The sequence below is a fragment of the Tursiops truncatus genome, chromosome 9 (assembly GCF_011762595.2).
Source record: "Tursiops truncatus isolate mTurTru1 chromosome 9, mTurTru1.mat.Y, whole genome shotgun sequence".
NCBI classification, from domain to species: domain Eukaryota; kingdom Metazoa; phylum Chordata; class Mammalia; order Artiodactyla; family Delphinidae; genus Tursiops; species Tursiops truncatus.
The window spans coordinates 89,380,031-89,395,627 of NC_047042.1; the positions used below are offsets into that span (position 1 = coordinate 89,380,031).

Genomic DNA, 15,597 nt, shown 5'->3' on the forward strand with positions numbered 1-15,597 from the left:
GTGTGTATATATATTTAAGTTAAAAGTTAAAGGATGGGAAAAGTTATTCCACAAAACCAGTCATCATAAAAAAGCTAGTGTGGCTATAGTAGTAACAGTCAATGTAGACTTCAAGTCAGGAAGAATTAACAAAATAGAGACATTTCATAATTAGAAAAAGTATCCATTGATCTAGAAGGCATAATACCAAATGGGTTTATATATAATAAAATTTCAAAAGACATGAATTACTCACTGACAGAACTGAAAAAAGAAACAGGCTAATCCAGAATCATAATCTAAGATTTTAACCACTCTAATTGGTATAAGTAGAAAAAAATTCAGTATGAATGAATTTGACTTGATACCAAAACCTAACAAGGACATTACAAGAAACTATAGACCAACACTCCTCGTGAACATAAACATAAAAATCTTTTAAAAATATTAGTAAATCAAATCCAGTAAATATTATAAAAAGCTAATAAATCATAACTAGTGATGTTTATTCCAGGATGCAAAGCTGTTTTAACAGCTGAATGCCAATGTATTTCATTGCATTAGCAGAATTACCAGAATAATGGAGAAAAATCATGGGATTATTTCAACAGATGCCATAAAAAACCTGAATCAAATCCAACACTATTTCCTGATAAAATAATGATGCACTAAAATTAGGAAATTGCTGTAATAGTTTTGTTCTTCTTCTTCTTTTTAACGGGCATAAAAATGTTACCTAAGTATGTTCAGAGTCTTTAAGGAAAGCTTCCAGAGGAGACTAATTTTGAGTTTAATCTCAAATAACAGATTAGAAAAAAAAAAAAAAATAACAGATTAGTTTAGAGAAAGAGGAACATGCAGGCAAAGGCCTGCAGGTTTGAGTAACTGTGATATATTCCAGGAATCAATGATTAGTTAAAAATTGCTCAAGCATGAGTGAGAAAAGTTGAGAAATAGAAAAGAAACTAAGAGATGGAAGAGACTAATCTTGATGTTTCTTGCTTGTCATATATAAGGGTCACGTGAGAAATGCAATGATGTTTTACTTTAGGAAATACGGAGCTATGAAGAATTTTGAGAGAAGGAGGACCATGACCAGCTGTGAATCTGAGAGAGCACTCAGCAATCGGTAAGCAGAAGTGAATGGAGGATGTGCGCCTAGACTCAGGGAGGCTTAGACAAGGGCAGTTGACATAATCCAGGTGAAACACTGAGAAGACTTACACTGTGACACTGGAAAGGGGATAGAGCGAAGACCAAAAAAAGTTATTTAAGGGATAAAATTTATTGGACTTATCACATTAATTGAATGTACTATGGAAGGAGAAATCTAGGACATCTCCCAGATTCTAATCTTCAATCCGGAGGTAAGTGCGAACATAGACAATATGGTTTTAAACAGATTCATAAGTAATACACACTCAGATCTATCCTAAGGACAGTATTCTCAGCAACCGACATATCTTAAATCTCACAATATGCATAATAGATATTTATATATAATATAGTTAATATAGTATCTATTAATATATTAATTCTCAGACGTCTGATTATTTAGGTTCTTTCACTAGCCTGACTTTTCAGATCAGTAAAAAAAAAAAAAAGCTTAAAGATGTTAAATGACTAAGGTTAAGTAAGGAAAGGTAGCAAAGATCTGTTTGGACACACTGAGTTTGAGGTACCAATAGGATATCTGAGTTGAAAGAGATAGTAGTTATCGACCTAAGAGACCACAGAGTAAGAAGACACAGAGTAAGAACTGAAGATGTACACAAGACGTGAGAATTCTAATTCTTACGTAAGTGAATCGAGGGTAGCAACAGAGCAGTAAGAGGCAAGCAAAGGAAGTTGAATCATGGAAACCAAGCAAACAGGAAGTTTCAAGAAGTAAGAAATAATGAACAGGGTCAAATTCTAGAGATAGGTGCCTGTGGGAATTAGCAACAAGGAATCACTGGTAACATTGAGGTATATTTTAGCAAAATTGTGAAGTTAAAAAAAAGCACATAGCTGCTTCTGAAACAATCATTAAGTTAACATTAGTTTAGAGACTGTTTCTTGGCCAGTGGGTATCTGTGTGACTCGGCCGAGTTATTATGTTAGAAGAGCCTAATAAATATGCAATGTGACATAATGAAAGGCCCCGAGAACTGCCGCAGTGTAATGGAAAAGACTCTGTCCAAGAGTCAAGGGGCCAAGTGTCTGCTCAGGGAACTGCTATGACTCAAAAGGACGGCAAAGGCAATGACTGTGTCAGAAATAGAATCCCATGGGACTCTCAGGTAATTTGGATTAAAGAAAGGAATCTTTTACTCATAAAAGCATAAAACAGGGCTTCCCTGGTGGCGCAGTGGTTGAGAGTCCGCCTGCTGATGCAGGGGACACGGGTTCGTGCCCCCGTCCGGGAAGATCCCACATGCCGCGGAGTAGCTGGGCCCGTGAGCCATGGCCGCTGAGCCTGCGCATCCGGAGCCTGGGCTCCACAACGGGAGAGGCCACAGCAGTGAGAGGCCCACGTACCGCAAAAAAAAAAAAAAAAAAAGCATAAGAGAAATAAGACACCATCTCACTGCTCTTGGTTGCAAGTCAAAGTGTGCTAGGCACTGGATACTTTGTGTTTTTATAAAGTTCTACGCCGCTCTTCTGAACCCCTTGCTCCACAAAGCCCTCCTGTAAGGACAGCAGCATCAGCATCACCTGGGAGCTTGTTAGAAATGCAGACTGTCAAGTCCCACCCTAGACCTTCTGAACTAGAATACTCATTCTAACAAGGTCAAGATCCCCAGGTGATACTGAAAATTTGAAAACACTTGTTCTAAACCATAATTTCTTTAGGAATAAAAAATTTAAATATTTGCTTACTATTTGATTACTTATTTAAATTATTTATGGTCCAATTTCTTCCAATAATTTAAGGTACCTTTTAAAATATATACATTCTAGAAAGATGAAATAATAAAAGTAAAGAGAAACGCAAAGGGAAAATTAGAGTAGGGAAAGATAATAGCCATCATGGATTAAAGGCTTTGCTCTGTGCTAACAGCTTCATCTTTTATCCTCCCAACGACATTAGAAAAGAGTCAATATTATTTCAGTTTTACAGGTGAGTAAAACATAAGTTAAAGAATCTAGGTAACTTGCCCAAGATCACAAAGTGGTAGAAGCAGAGTTTGTAAGTCAACTATATTTCAATTAAAAAAAAAATAGAATTTGAACCTAGACTAGTTAAAATCAAATTATGTCTGTGCTCTTAACCACAAAGTTGAATAGAGAGGTTAAAATACAAAATGCCCATGATGTACTCTTTTATACTTACTAATAATTTACCAACATTTGGTTTTATACTTTCTAGAAGCTGATGTGGGGAGAGAATACAAGAACCACATCCGTATTTAATTCTCTGCCCATCACAGTGCTATTTGTGCAGTAGAGGAGAGAGCCATCAGTACTTTTTTTTTTTTTTTTTTGCGGTACGCGGGCCTCTCACTGTTGTGGTCTCTCCCATTGCGGAGCACAGGCTCCGGAAGCGCAGGCTCAGCGGCCATGGCTCACGGGCCCAGCCGCTCCGTGACATGTGGGATCTTCCCAGACCGGGGCACGAACCCGTGTCCCCTGCATCGGCAGGCGGACTCTCAACCACTGCACCACCAGGGAAGCCCATCAGTACTTTTTTGAGGAGCTATACATCCTTGTAAAAATGTGAATTATGTAAAATCTCTAGATTACATTTTCTCACTTTGCAGGAATTCTTTTTTTTTTTTTTTTCGGTACGTGGGCCTCTCACTGTTGTGACCTCTCCCGTTGCGGACCACAAGCTCTGGACGCGCAGGCTCAGCGGCCATGGCTCACGGGCCCAGCCGCTCCGCGGCATGTGGGATCTTCTTGGACGGGGGCACGAACCCGTGTCCCCTGCATTGGCAGGCGGACTCTGAACCACTGTGCCACCAGGGAAGTCCTGCAGGAATTCTTGAATATACTTAGTGACAGTCTAAAAATGAATGACTTGAGGGCAAATAATTTCTAAAAGCAAAATTACAAATAATTTTACCCCCCAAAATAAGTGTGTATGGAAATATATAGATGTAGATATAGGTACATAGCTCCTGCAAAGATACTAAAAATCCTTGTCCTTAGTATAGGTACCAAAGTGGGTAGAGCTGCCTGACTTCAGAGCTCCTAGTTTTCTCCTCTGTCTGTAGTTTAGGGCCTATGCTAGGTTAGGATGGAACAGGAAAGATCAAAGAGCCTAAAGGTTGCCCTCTCTCCACACCCACCTCGAACCCATGAGTGATTTAAAATCCCTTCCTACACAGTTCCCACACTGCTAGGAAGATGGGTACTAAGACACCTGAAGGTAAAGATGTGATGTATGTTTTCTTGGTTTAGCTTGCAAAGTCTGGGTTATTAATGCCTGGTTCCATACTAGGAACAAAGCGCTAGAATAATGAAACAATTGCCCAGGAAGCCATTTGGATTGAAGTTAGCCTCTGCTTCAGGAACGGAAGAGCTGAAACTTGCCAGCTTTGATTTGCACGCCTTTCAGCTACTATTTCCAGCCAATTCAGTTCATACAACTCCAGCTTTCATTTAGAGCAGAGCTCATTGACTAAAAAAATAAAGAAGAATGGAAAAAAAAAAAAAAACAAGAAAAGAAATCAAGGAAAGGCTTAATTGATTATGCAGAGTGTTGTTTTGGGAAAGAGGAAAATCTTGTTAGAAGCCTAGCAAACTCACTTCATTAGGGACCTAGTGACATCTTCCAAAACCAGAACATTACATCAGGTTAGTTTAAAACATCAAGTGACCTTGTAGTTTGGTAGAGATACCTCACCCCCATTCATTCTGTCTGCCTCATTCTTCGCATTCTTTATCATATTTTATCAACGGTGAAAAGTCTGCTACTAAAAAACATGCTGAAAGTGATGTAACATTGGAAACTAGAAACATTAAAATCAGGCGTTGTGATTCTGCTCACTCGCCTTGTCCTCTAAAAGCCCACTTTCTGTTTCTGCTTACATGGTTATTTTCACCTCGTTTCCACATCCTCTTCTCTCATACACATAGTTCCTTCCACTCATTCTTCTTTCATCTAATGATTCACTGAATGCACTGTTGGTAAAGGAATGTGGACTTGAGTATCACATCTCACGATGGTTCGTGAGAGTCAATTGCTTCTTGTTCCTTCAGAGATCCTGCGAAGTCCTTCTGCATGGTTTCCATGTCAAAAAAGGAGGTTGTTGATTTTTTTTCCCTTTTTTTGGAAGCATCAAATGCCCCACTTACTGAACTCCATCCTTTCTAGAAATAATTAGCCTGAGGGCTAAAACTACCATTGAAATTTATAAAAGAGTGACAAAGAGATCAAAATGGTTCCTTCATGCCAAATAAAACTTATTTAGTTGTGTGAGAAGGTGGCTAATAATAGTGATCTTAGGGCCATAGAGTATCCGGGTTTCAGGAAATTTTGACACAGTCTGAAAACATACCTCTTGAGTAAGACAGTGAAGTTCCAGTCAGGCAATAACTCTGTGAGGTGGGTACACTGTGATATAACTACCCATTCCACCAGAGAGTGCTTATATTGAAAGGGAGAAAAAAATCTAAAATCAGTAATTTAATCTTCCATCTCAAAAATCTAGGAAAAAATTCAAATCCAAATTAAATACAGGTAGGGACTTCCCTGGTGGCACAGTGGTTAAGAATCCGCCTGCCAATGCAGGGAACATGGGTTTGATCCCTGGTCCAGGATGATCCCACATGCCGCGGAGCAACTAGGCCCGTGCACGGCACTGCTGAGCCTGCGCTCTAGAAACCGTGAGCCACAACTACTGAAGCCCACGTGCCACAACTATTGAAGCCCGCGCACCTAGAGCCCGTGCTCCGCAACAGGAGAAGCCACCGCAATGAGAAGCCCGCGCACCGCAATGAAGAGTAGCCACCGCTTGCCGCAACTAGAGAAAGCCCACGCACAGCAACGAAGACCCAACTCAGCCAAAAATAAAATAAGTAAATAAATAAATTTAAAAATTAAATACAGGTAGGAAATAATCAGGATCAGAATAGAAACTGACAAATAGAAAAGAGAAAAATAATAGAGGAAGTCAACGAGATGTCCATAAGAAATTCACAGAAGATTCTCTCTTTAACTCTGTTCTGTAAAAATCTGTGCAAATACTTGGAATGAAAACATGAACAGGATTGTAGTTAATGTGCCGACCACTTGAAACTGGGGGAACTATCAAATTACACTGATGATAAATTGAAGATTAATTCTATTCTTAATGGACTACAATGTTGACTTGAAATAAATGAATTAAAAATTAATAGTGATAACTGGAAAGTCCTGCATTTGAATGTATTTAAATCAATAACTTAAGCAAATGGCAATAACTTGCTTCACAGTGCTTCACAGGATACAGTGAAGTGTTTACTGGACCACAAGCTTAATATATACAAATGGTAAATATGGGTGGAAAAACGAAGCTAATGAGCAATCAGTACATTCTATTTTTAAGAAGCTCAAACAGAAAATTCTTCTTTATGTGAGCTGGAATCTCTCCACCGTAAGTTTCATTTAATTTTTCTCAGAGGTAAATGAGGTGAATTCCTGGCAACTCTTACATAGACAATAGGATACAAAATTAACTCTGATTATATGTCTAACATGACGATGACAGCAGGGAACAACACTCAAATAGGTTAGAGATTATTACCTTGCAGCTGCAAATTTTAACTAGATTTAAAGTAGTTGCTAACCTAGATCATATCATTTCTTTTAAACCATAAAATAATATCTTGTTCTACTAGCAAATAAATCCAGAAATTTTATATATCTATAAAACTGTGTTCTATACGTCTTTCAATCTCCATACTTAGTAACTACCTAGGTACTCAGCAAATATTTACTGAATGAATAAATGAATAATGTTTAAAAGACTGACCAGCCCAACCCAATGAAACAGTATCACATGGTTGATACCCTTAGGATATTGATCATTATCTTTTGAATTTCATATATAATTCTACAGGTCTGGCTATTTGGTTTTCAGGTCCATAGTAAATTAGAAGGAAGAAAATAAATGCTATCACCAAGTACATCAGTATCAGCATAAAGATAAAGGAAAATATGGGAAAATTATTTTTAAAAATTCATATGTACATATGAGTCATTTAGGATAGAGTCAAATAGCCCCCAACAACTCAGTTTTCCCTGATTGGAGCACCCAGATGTCACAGTATTGATATCTGCAAGACAGCTGATATCATCAATGTACACCGATGTTTCTTATATGTGATCAACAACATAGAAAAGTATGCACAGTAGTTTTACAAGGCTACATCTACAAAGCTAATGAGCTGAAAGAATTAGTACATAAAGGCATAAACTCTCAGCTCTCTAAAAAACTCTCCAAACTCCACTATTCATAGTTAGTTGCTTCCTATGGGAGGCTGACAGCCTCAGTCTCATCACAGTTTTAGAAAACCCCCACAGCAACTTAAGTTACTAGCTTCCAGCGATTCTTATTCTCACCTCAATTGTCATAACACATCAGAGCTGTAGAATGAGGACATTAGCTCCAATTTATAGACATGTAAACCAAATGAACACAAAAGAAAGTGAATCAGGAGAAACTGAGACCAGTCTACTCCTTAAAGGTAAAGATGTTGTTTTCCACTCAATCATTCACTTAGACTGAATAAATTGATGGTGTGAATGTGTACAACACACCAGGCACCAGGTCAAGTGATGCAAATGTAGAGATAAGGCAACTCTCTTCAGAAAACAGACACAAACAAATTTGGAGGAGTATTTTCAGAATAAGTTAAAAATTGAAAGGTCTGATATGTTTAAAATACTATATATATGGTATTAAATTTTTTCCTTTAAAGCACTTTTCATTTTAAATCACTAATTAGACTAAATAACTATTAACTACTTTTCAACCCCAAAATGGTATGATTCTATCTTGTTCAATTCCGCAAAACCACTGTGGGATAAACAATGGCAGGCACTGTTAATCTGCAGTTAATAGACTATGAAATTGAAGATTGAATAGATTGCATAACTTACCTCAAACCACACAGCTAGTTAGTAGTGAAGCCAGATAAGAAGTTAACTTGATTTTAATCCTAATTAATTATTCGATTTACTATATAATATGTCTCTTCCATGTTTTATGACAGGAAATCATCAGCTATCCCATCTCATAGCTTGAAATCTCATTCTAGTCGTATGTTTACAAAGGAGCATACTGAATAAACAAGATTTGTTCCCCATATGGTATAATAGCTGCTGTTCTGCCAGTAAAGTTTTTCTCTCTCCTCTCTTGACATTCCACAGTCACAATTTGTGAATGAATTCACTGTTAATCTCTACTTGCAGTGCTTCTTTTAAATAACTGCTGTTTCCAGAGCACTTATAAAAAGGGATTTATGAATTACCACATGTAAAGCTCGTCAGCTATTAGGTCGACATGGAGTTTCCTTCTGCTTAGGATGTGATCTAAGTACAAACAAATTGTACCTTTTTTCAGAGAATTTTTTTTTTTTTTTTTTTTTGCGGTACGCGGGCCTCTCACTGTTCTGGCCTCTCCCATTGCGGAGCACAGGCTCCGGATGCGCAGGCTCAGCGGCCATGGCTCAGGAGCCCAGCCGCTCTGTGGCATGTGGGATCTTCCCGGACCGGGGCACGAACCCGCGTCCCCTGCATCGGCAGGCGGACTCTCAACCACTGCGCCACCAGGGAAGCCCTCAGAGAATTTTAGAAAGAGGAGTGACCTTAAATTGATCCTTCAGCTCCTAATCCATCGACTAGAATTTATTTAGTGTTGTTATGTACAAGACTCTGTGGACATAAATAAATAAATAAGTAACATGTGAGCCTTATCCATAAAGAAAGTGAACTAAAACTTGAAGGTTTTCATGAAAATGTAAATGTAGCTCCTTTGCTCAATGTGACCAAGTGTCCCACGGAATTAAAAGCCTTATGCCGTATGTGCTTCTCAAAATGCTTACAATGTGGTCCATTCTGAAGCCAGGGAGACCTATTTACTAGATGATTTCTTTTCTTTAATACAGTTTTCCAAATTATAAAAGGTGCATATGGTAATTATTATCAACTGTGGCCTCTCCCCACAGAAAACCAACCAGAAAAATCTGTTAACTAAGCAAAGCTAATTTTAAACCTACTACAGTAAGGAAGATATAACCTTGACCACATCTCACTATCTCGGAAGGAGTAGATTCGGGAGGATATTTATAGATTTGGGGGATCTGGTCTCAAGTAGTTGAAGTGGAATCTTTCAAGGCAAGGGATTGACTAGGACTGAGTAAAATTCATAATATAAAGATTTAGTGAAGCAAAGGTCATAAAGTGAATCTTGATAAGTGAACTGTTGTTTAATATGCAAACTCTTTAACCAGGTAAGAAATCTATTGCTCTAATGGGAGAAAAATTTGCCCAGAAAAGTAAGCTATGTATTTGGATATACTGCCTTTCAGGAATTTTATGAAGCATCAGAGTTATGACTTGGTTTTATAGCCCTATCTTCCTGGCGAAATATTTCCCAGAAATACGGGGGTAAATCAGAAGCTCTGCCTGGCTTCATTCTCAGTGTTGCTCCTCACTTCCCAGTTCGCTTATATGTGAAGTCTGATTTGTGATTATTTTTTATACTTTAGAGGATATCTGACCACATTCTAGGGGCCTCCAATGAAAATCAGTATATTTAATTTGGTGTGGTGACCTAAAAATCAGGAATAAATATTTGCATATATGGAAAGAAACATTTATTTGAGGAAAACAAAATTTTCATTTGCAGTTTGGAAAATTTAGACCTATCATCTCTCAAGAAAACTAAAAATGCATATAAATTTAATTATTTTTGGCTGCGTTTGGGTCTTCATTGCTGCACGTGGGCTCTCTCTAGTTTCAATGAGCAGGGGCTACTCTTCGTTGCGGTGCGTGGGTTTCTCATCGCAGTGGCTTCTCTTGTTGCGGAGCCCGGGCTCTCGGCACATGGGCTTCAGTAGTTGTGGCACATGGGCTCAGTAGTTGTGGCTCACAAGCTCTAGAGCGCAGGTTCAGTTGTTGTGGCGCACGGGCTTATAGTTGCTCCACGGCACGTGGGATCTTCCCAGACCAGGGCTTGAACCTGTGTCCCCTGCATTGGCAGGCGGATTCTTAACCACTGTGCCACCAAGGAAGCCCCAAAATGCATACAATATATTCATTAATACTGATATTATTACAGGATATCATTTTCAGTAACAGCACAAAAACAGCAGAATCAGCCCTTCTGCTGAATGGTGGATTTAATTTAAAAGAAAAGAAAATAATATAAATCTGCACTTTCTTTTGCTTTCCTCCTCACTGAAACAAGTTGAGATGACTATTTATTTTGCACTTAAATGCAGGTGCTATACTAAAGCTTTGTATACACATATTCTTATTTAATAGTCACAACGATCTTGCAAAACAGGTAGTATCATCACCATTTTACAGGTAGAAAAAACAGAATCAAAGAGGTTAAGCATCTTGCCCAATTCATATAGGTCCTGGTAGAAACATGAACTTTGTATATCAGATTTCTAAGCCTGTTCTCGTAGGACTAGTAAGAGTAGGTTAACATGACTGTCATTGTGAAATTAGAACCTCAGTAATGAAATGGGATCTCCTAGGTTTCTATCAATAGAACTCGGATCCAGACTTCCACACTGGAGGGTCTGTTCTTACAGAAAGAACAGTCCTCTGAATCATTGGAAAAGAAGAACCTCAGCTTTCGGGGGTATGGCAAGCAGAATTCTAAGATGTCCCCAAGATTCCCGGTCCCTGCTGTAACATACCTTCTCCTAATTACTCAAGCAAACACTAAGTGTTGCTGTAAAGGGATTTCATAGATGCAGTTAGATCCCAAATCGATGACCTCAACATAGGGAGATTATCTGAGTGGGCCTGACCTAATCACCTGAGGCCACTAAATTAGGGTCATGCAATCAGAGACAGGGGATATGTGAGAGGGATTTGGCACAAGGAACATTCTCCTGCTGGCTTTGAGATGGACAGGTCATGTGGCAAGGAGAGTGGATGGCCTCTAGGAAGCCAGTGGCCTCCAGCTGAGAGCCGGCAAGGAAACAGGACCTTCAGTCCCACAAATACAAGGAACTGAAAATGACTAATAACCTGATTGAGCATGGAAGCAAATTCTTCCTCAAATCCTCCAGAAAGAAACACAGCCCAGCCAACCCTTGATTTCAGTCTCAAGACCCTGAGCAGAGAACCCAACCACCATGCCCAAACTTCTAACCTACAGAACTGTGAGCCAGTAAATAGGTGTTGTTTTAGTTTACAGTACTTTGTTACATGGCAACAGAAAACAAAAACAAGGGGCTAAACACTTTCATAAAACAAGTGCTAACCTTTGATTAGGACTTCAATGGATATTTCAGTTAGCTTGAAAATGAGCTTATCTATTAATAGTCTAATCAACTTTCTACAAACTCATAAGTAAATTGCAGGACCTTCAAATTCCTCTGGTCCACTAATCATGTGCACTTATAAATAATAATAATAATAGTAATAACAAGTAAATACTGCTTTAGAGTTCAATGTACTTCCACATTCATTATATCATTTGAGCTTAACCCAGTGGAGTATACAAGTGGTAATTATTAGTATCCTTTCTTACAGTACAAGAACTGAATATGTAGAAAAGGTAAGTTACCAACTGAAGATTAATCACAAAAATTTGGGGGTGCGAAGGGGTGGCCAAAAGGTGACATAGTCTTCTGATTTCTCTCAAAACCACTTTTTTTCTCTGGGCTGACTTAAAATATTTTGGCAAAACAACGGAGTTACATCCCCCTCTCCAACTCTCTTCCTATTTCAAGAAATAAAAGAATAATAATTTTATATTTGAAATAATTGCTTTGCTTCCCACATCAAATTTTCCTACTCTTCTCACAATGTGAGCCTTTAAAACATTTATTGTTATGTTTTTAAAAACACTTTAAACACATGCAAACTGATTTTGTAAAAGCTTGAACTAAGCTGCAAAATAACATGCATGATAACGGAAAGTTGTGGATACTCAATATGGATTCACAACTGCATCTATAAAATGGAATTCTATGTCGCCATTCAAATGTGACCTATCGCTATGCACATGAAAAGTTGTAATATATATTTATTTACCTGAGAAGTGGCTGATTCCATTTATACAATCCCATTTAATTAAAAAAATATACATACACACACACACATATCATATACCAAATTTTTCACTGAGGTCCTGTGGAATGTAAGACATTTTAATTTGCTTTTAATGCTTTCTAAATTTTCTGCAGTCCTTATAAATACTGTATATTATAGTGTATTTTTGCCATCCGAAAAATACACTAAAGTCATTTTCATTTTACAAAATAATTTGATCCACACTCTCAGCCTGGTCATATCAAAGCAACATAGTTACTATTAAATATCCAGAGTCTATATGAAGGTTGGGAATTAAATATGGAGCGAGGCTCTCGTCTTTGAGAGATTACGCCTCGTTCCCATTAGTGTAGCTGGGCACGTGCCTCTACTTCACAGGCTCAGCACCTACAGCTTCATGACCAATGCCTACAAATCCCTGACTGTGTCTGACCGCTTCCAATAGCATCCTAAACCTGGCCAGGTACCCTGAGCAAAGAAACAGGCCCTGACTCTTCCTCAAGGCTCCAACTAAAGTAAGTTGAAGGGAATTTTCTTCCTTCACTTTCTCTTTCATGGGCTGTGAAAATGTCAGACTCTTTAAATGGAGTTTCCAGTCAGAGTTGCTGAAACCTATAAATTTCCAGACAAAGGCAGTGGATAAAAATGACTGTGAGTTCTTTTGACAAACTTGAAAAGTAGGTGTAACTCGGCCAGGTTTCAACCGCCCACTCTTATCGGGATTACGTCCTTTTCCTTCCTCCTCTAGAGACCTAATGTCATTCACTCCCTGTGTCCCTTTGTGTCTAAGGAATAAAGCTAGGATTCTGATAAAGCATGAGGACCCTTGGATCTTGGGCTGGCTCTGAACCAAAGAAAAGGCCCATGAATTTTGTAGTTTTCCACCGCCACCACTGGAAAATATTCCATGTAGGGTCAAGTGGGTAACTTTTGGCAGGGTCATCTTCAAAAAGGGAAAAATAAATAATCAAAATGTGGAATAAAACAATATTTTGACAATTAAAAAGAAAAAAACTGAATCCTTAGTCCTAACACCCTAGCAAAATTGTTTTAATTTTTAATTACCTTTAATACTTTCCTCACCTTCATATTTATTTTTACATAGTCACTTATGATACTCACAATTTTGGTTGTTATTCTCAAAATTTAACAAGTCATAAGGCTTTTTTTAGTAGTTCTTTGTTATGTCTTAATTTCTATTTTTAATGGCTGCATAATTCCTACCAAGTAGATGTGCCACAGTTTGTTTTTTCCCTTTTTGCCAATTCCCAAAAATGAAGATTCATACCTAAATGTTAGGCAAAAATATGCAAGTAGCAGAGCCCCATCCTGCAGCCCACTTGCCTCAGACCAGCTCTTCCACATGTCACCCTCTGGGGAACTTTCCTTTTCTGGAGCTATTCCTGCTTTTATAAATGGGTTAACATAAACTGGGTCTCGTGAGGAGCTCAACAACAGAGTTTGTTTAGGCCGTTTTTGCTTCACACCCAAGTCAAAAGATAAGAGAGAAAAAGAAGAGTCCATAAATAGAGGGCGAGGAACCAGCTCCTACTTTCTGACTCATGGGACTAGAAATAAGTAATTGAAACTGGTTTGTGCTGATATGGGCCAGGCATGTTTTCATCTCCCAAGCCATGTAACTACTCACTGGGGAAAAAGCAAAATGCCAGCAGCCCTAAATACCTTTACAAGCCATGCATCATACAATCGATAAAGTTTATGGGCCAGCATACTAGAAATGCTGGTAATTAAGGGTGGAACTAGTCGTGTGGGGTGCTGAGGGAAGATAGAAATATGTTATCTTGGGAAGTGGAGCTTTGCATGATTCTACAATGCACAGCACCATGAAGGCGGCAACTGATGTCCTGACCTTACTTTTTCTACTGAATGATTTATTATGGAAATAGAGATCATGTTAAGAAAGGGAGGGCTTCCCTGGTGGCGCAGTGGTTGAGAGTCCGCCTGCCGATGCAGGGGACACGGGTTCGTGCCCGGGTCTGGGAGGATCCCACATGCCGCGGAGCGGCTGGGCCCGTGAGCCAAGGCCGCTGAGCCTGCGCGTCCGGAGCCTGTGCTCCGTAACGGGAGAGGCCACAACAGTGAGAGGCCCGCCGCTTACCGCAAAAAAAAAAGAAAAGGAAAGGGAAAACAGTGAATCTTAAATGTTATTTTTATTAGATGCGATAACGGTATTGTGGGTATAATTTTTAAAGAGCTTTAATCTTGGCATTTCAGATGAAATAATAAAATGTCTAGGATGCACTTTAAAATACTTAAGGAAAAGAGAAGTTTTGGCATACCACCCAAGGAAAAAGAGTTCACAGAGCATTGCAAGTATATCTCAAGTCTGTTCTTATGTATGTACTCAGTTTTGTTGCTTTTTGTTTCCTTTTATTTCCTAGAAAGAAATAATACTCATATTTAGTCCAGTTCCGGGTATGTAAAGTCTTCCACATTTTAGGATTTAGCTGCAAACTGATTTTTTTTTTTTTTTTGTAGTTGTTGTTGGTACTTTTTTATAGCTTAGCCAAAGGGAATTCTTCCTTCCAGCCATAGTTTGAGTGCTGACCATGGCTGCTTAAGTCCTAAAGTGGGCTGCATTTAACAATGCTTCTCTCCCTGCAGCCGAACGCAAGCCCCCAGCAGGGCACAATGGGTGTGCATTTTACTACTCACTCTCCCCCTGGGACGGGCACCCCTGTGCAGGGCACAATTTTGCATTATGTTGAATTACGTGCAACAGTCTTGGTCCTGAACATTTATGTTCTTTTTTAAAAAAATTTTAATCTCTGGCTGCTTTGCTTGGCAGTCAAGTATCTAGTCAGAAGCCAAATGAGGATCACTTGCTCCCCACCAGGACATCTCTTGCCCCACCAAGAGCGTTTGGCCGGTTGGTAAGTTTCTCTGCCATCTGCCCCAGTCGCCAGAAAACAGGCCAAGCTGCAGTTACTGAAAAGCCCGTTATCTATTATGTTGTTAACTTCTCCTCAGTGTTTCTAGTTATGTGTCCTTGTGGTATTTGTACATCTTGGGTAGGGTGAGGAGGCAAATAAAAATGTATCCCATTTCCATTCGCCAAACTGCTTGGATTGCTCATGAAGGTAATAGTAATTGTTTTGGTCAAGTAGGTGTAGGATTAGATGTGAATGTCATATATCTTGGCTATTGTTTCCTCTATTACAAGGCAATACATAATTCTAAATTGGAACTCATGCTTCCAGAGAGTTTGGCAAACAAAAAACAGAAATAAATTAACTTTCTGTAGGTCATACATCTGGTGATTGATGTTGGTGACTGAGTCAGTGGTATATCCCAATGATCTATACCTATCCTGTCTAATACAATAGCCACTAGCCATGCACGGCTACCGAGCACACAAAATGTGAATGGTCTGAATTGAGATGTGC

The 15,597-nt window shown here is 38.9% G+C and overlaps 1 protein-coding gene and 1 long non-coding RNA gene across 4 annotated transcripts in view; one reads left to right on the plus strand and one right to left on the minus strand.

Moving 5' to 3' along the window:
• PTN (pleiotrophin) overlaps positions 1-15,597 on the minus strand; it is a 97,393-nt gene that overhangs the window by 35,335 nt on the left and 46,461 nt on the right. The window lies entirely within an intron of this gene.
• LOC109552596 (uncharacterized) overlaps positions 14,340-15,597 on the plus strand; it is a 112,517-nt gene continuing 111,259 nt past the window's right edge. Inside the window, exon 1 of the long non-coding RNA XR_012334091.1 lies at positions 14,340-14,547. This is a non-coding gene — a long non-coding RNA (uncharacterized lncRNA). The remainder of the gene's footprint in view (positions 14,548-15,597) is intronic.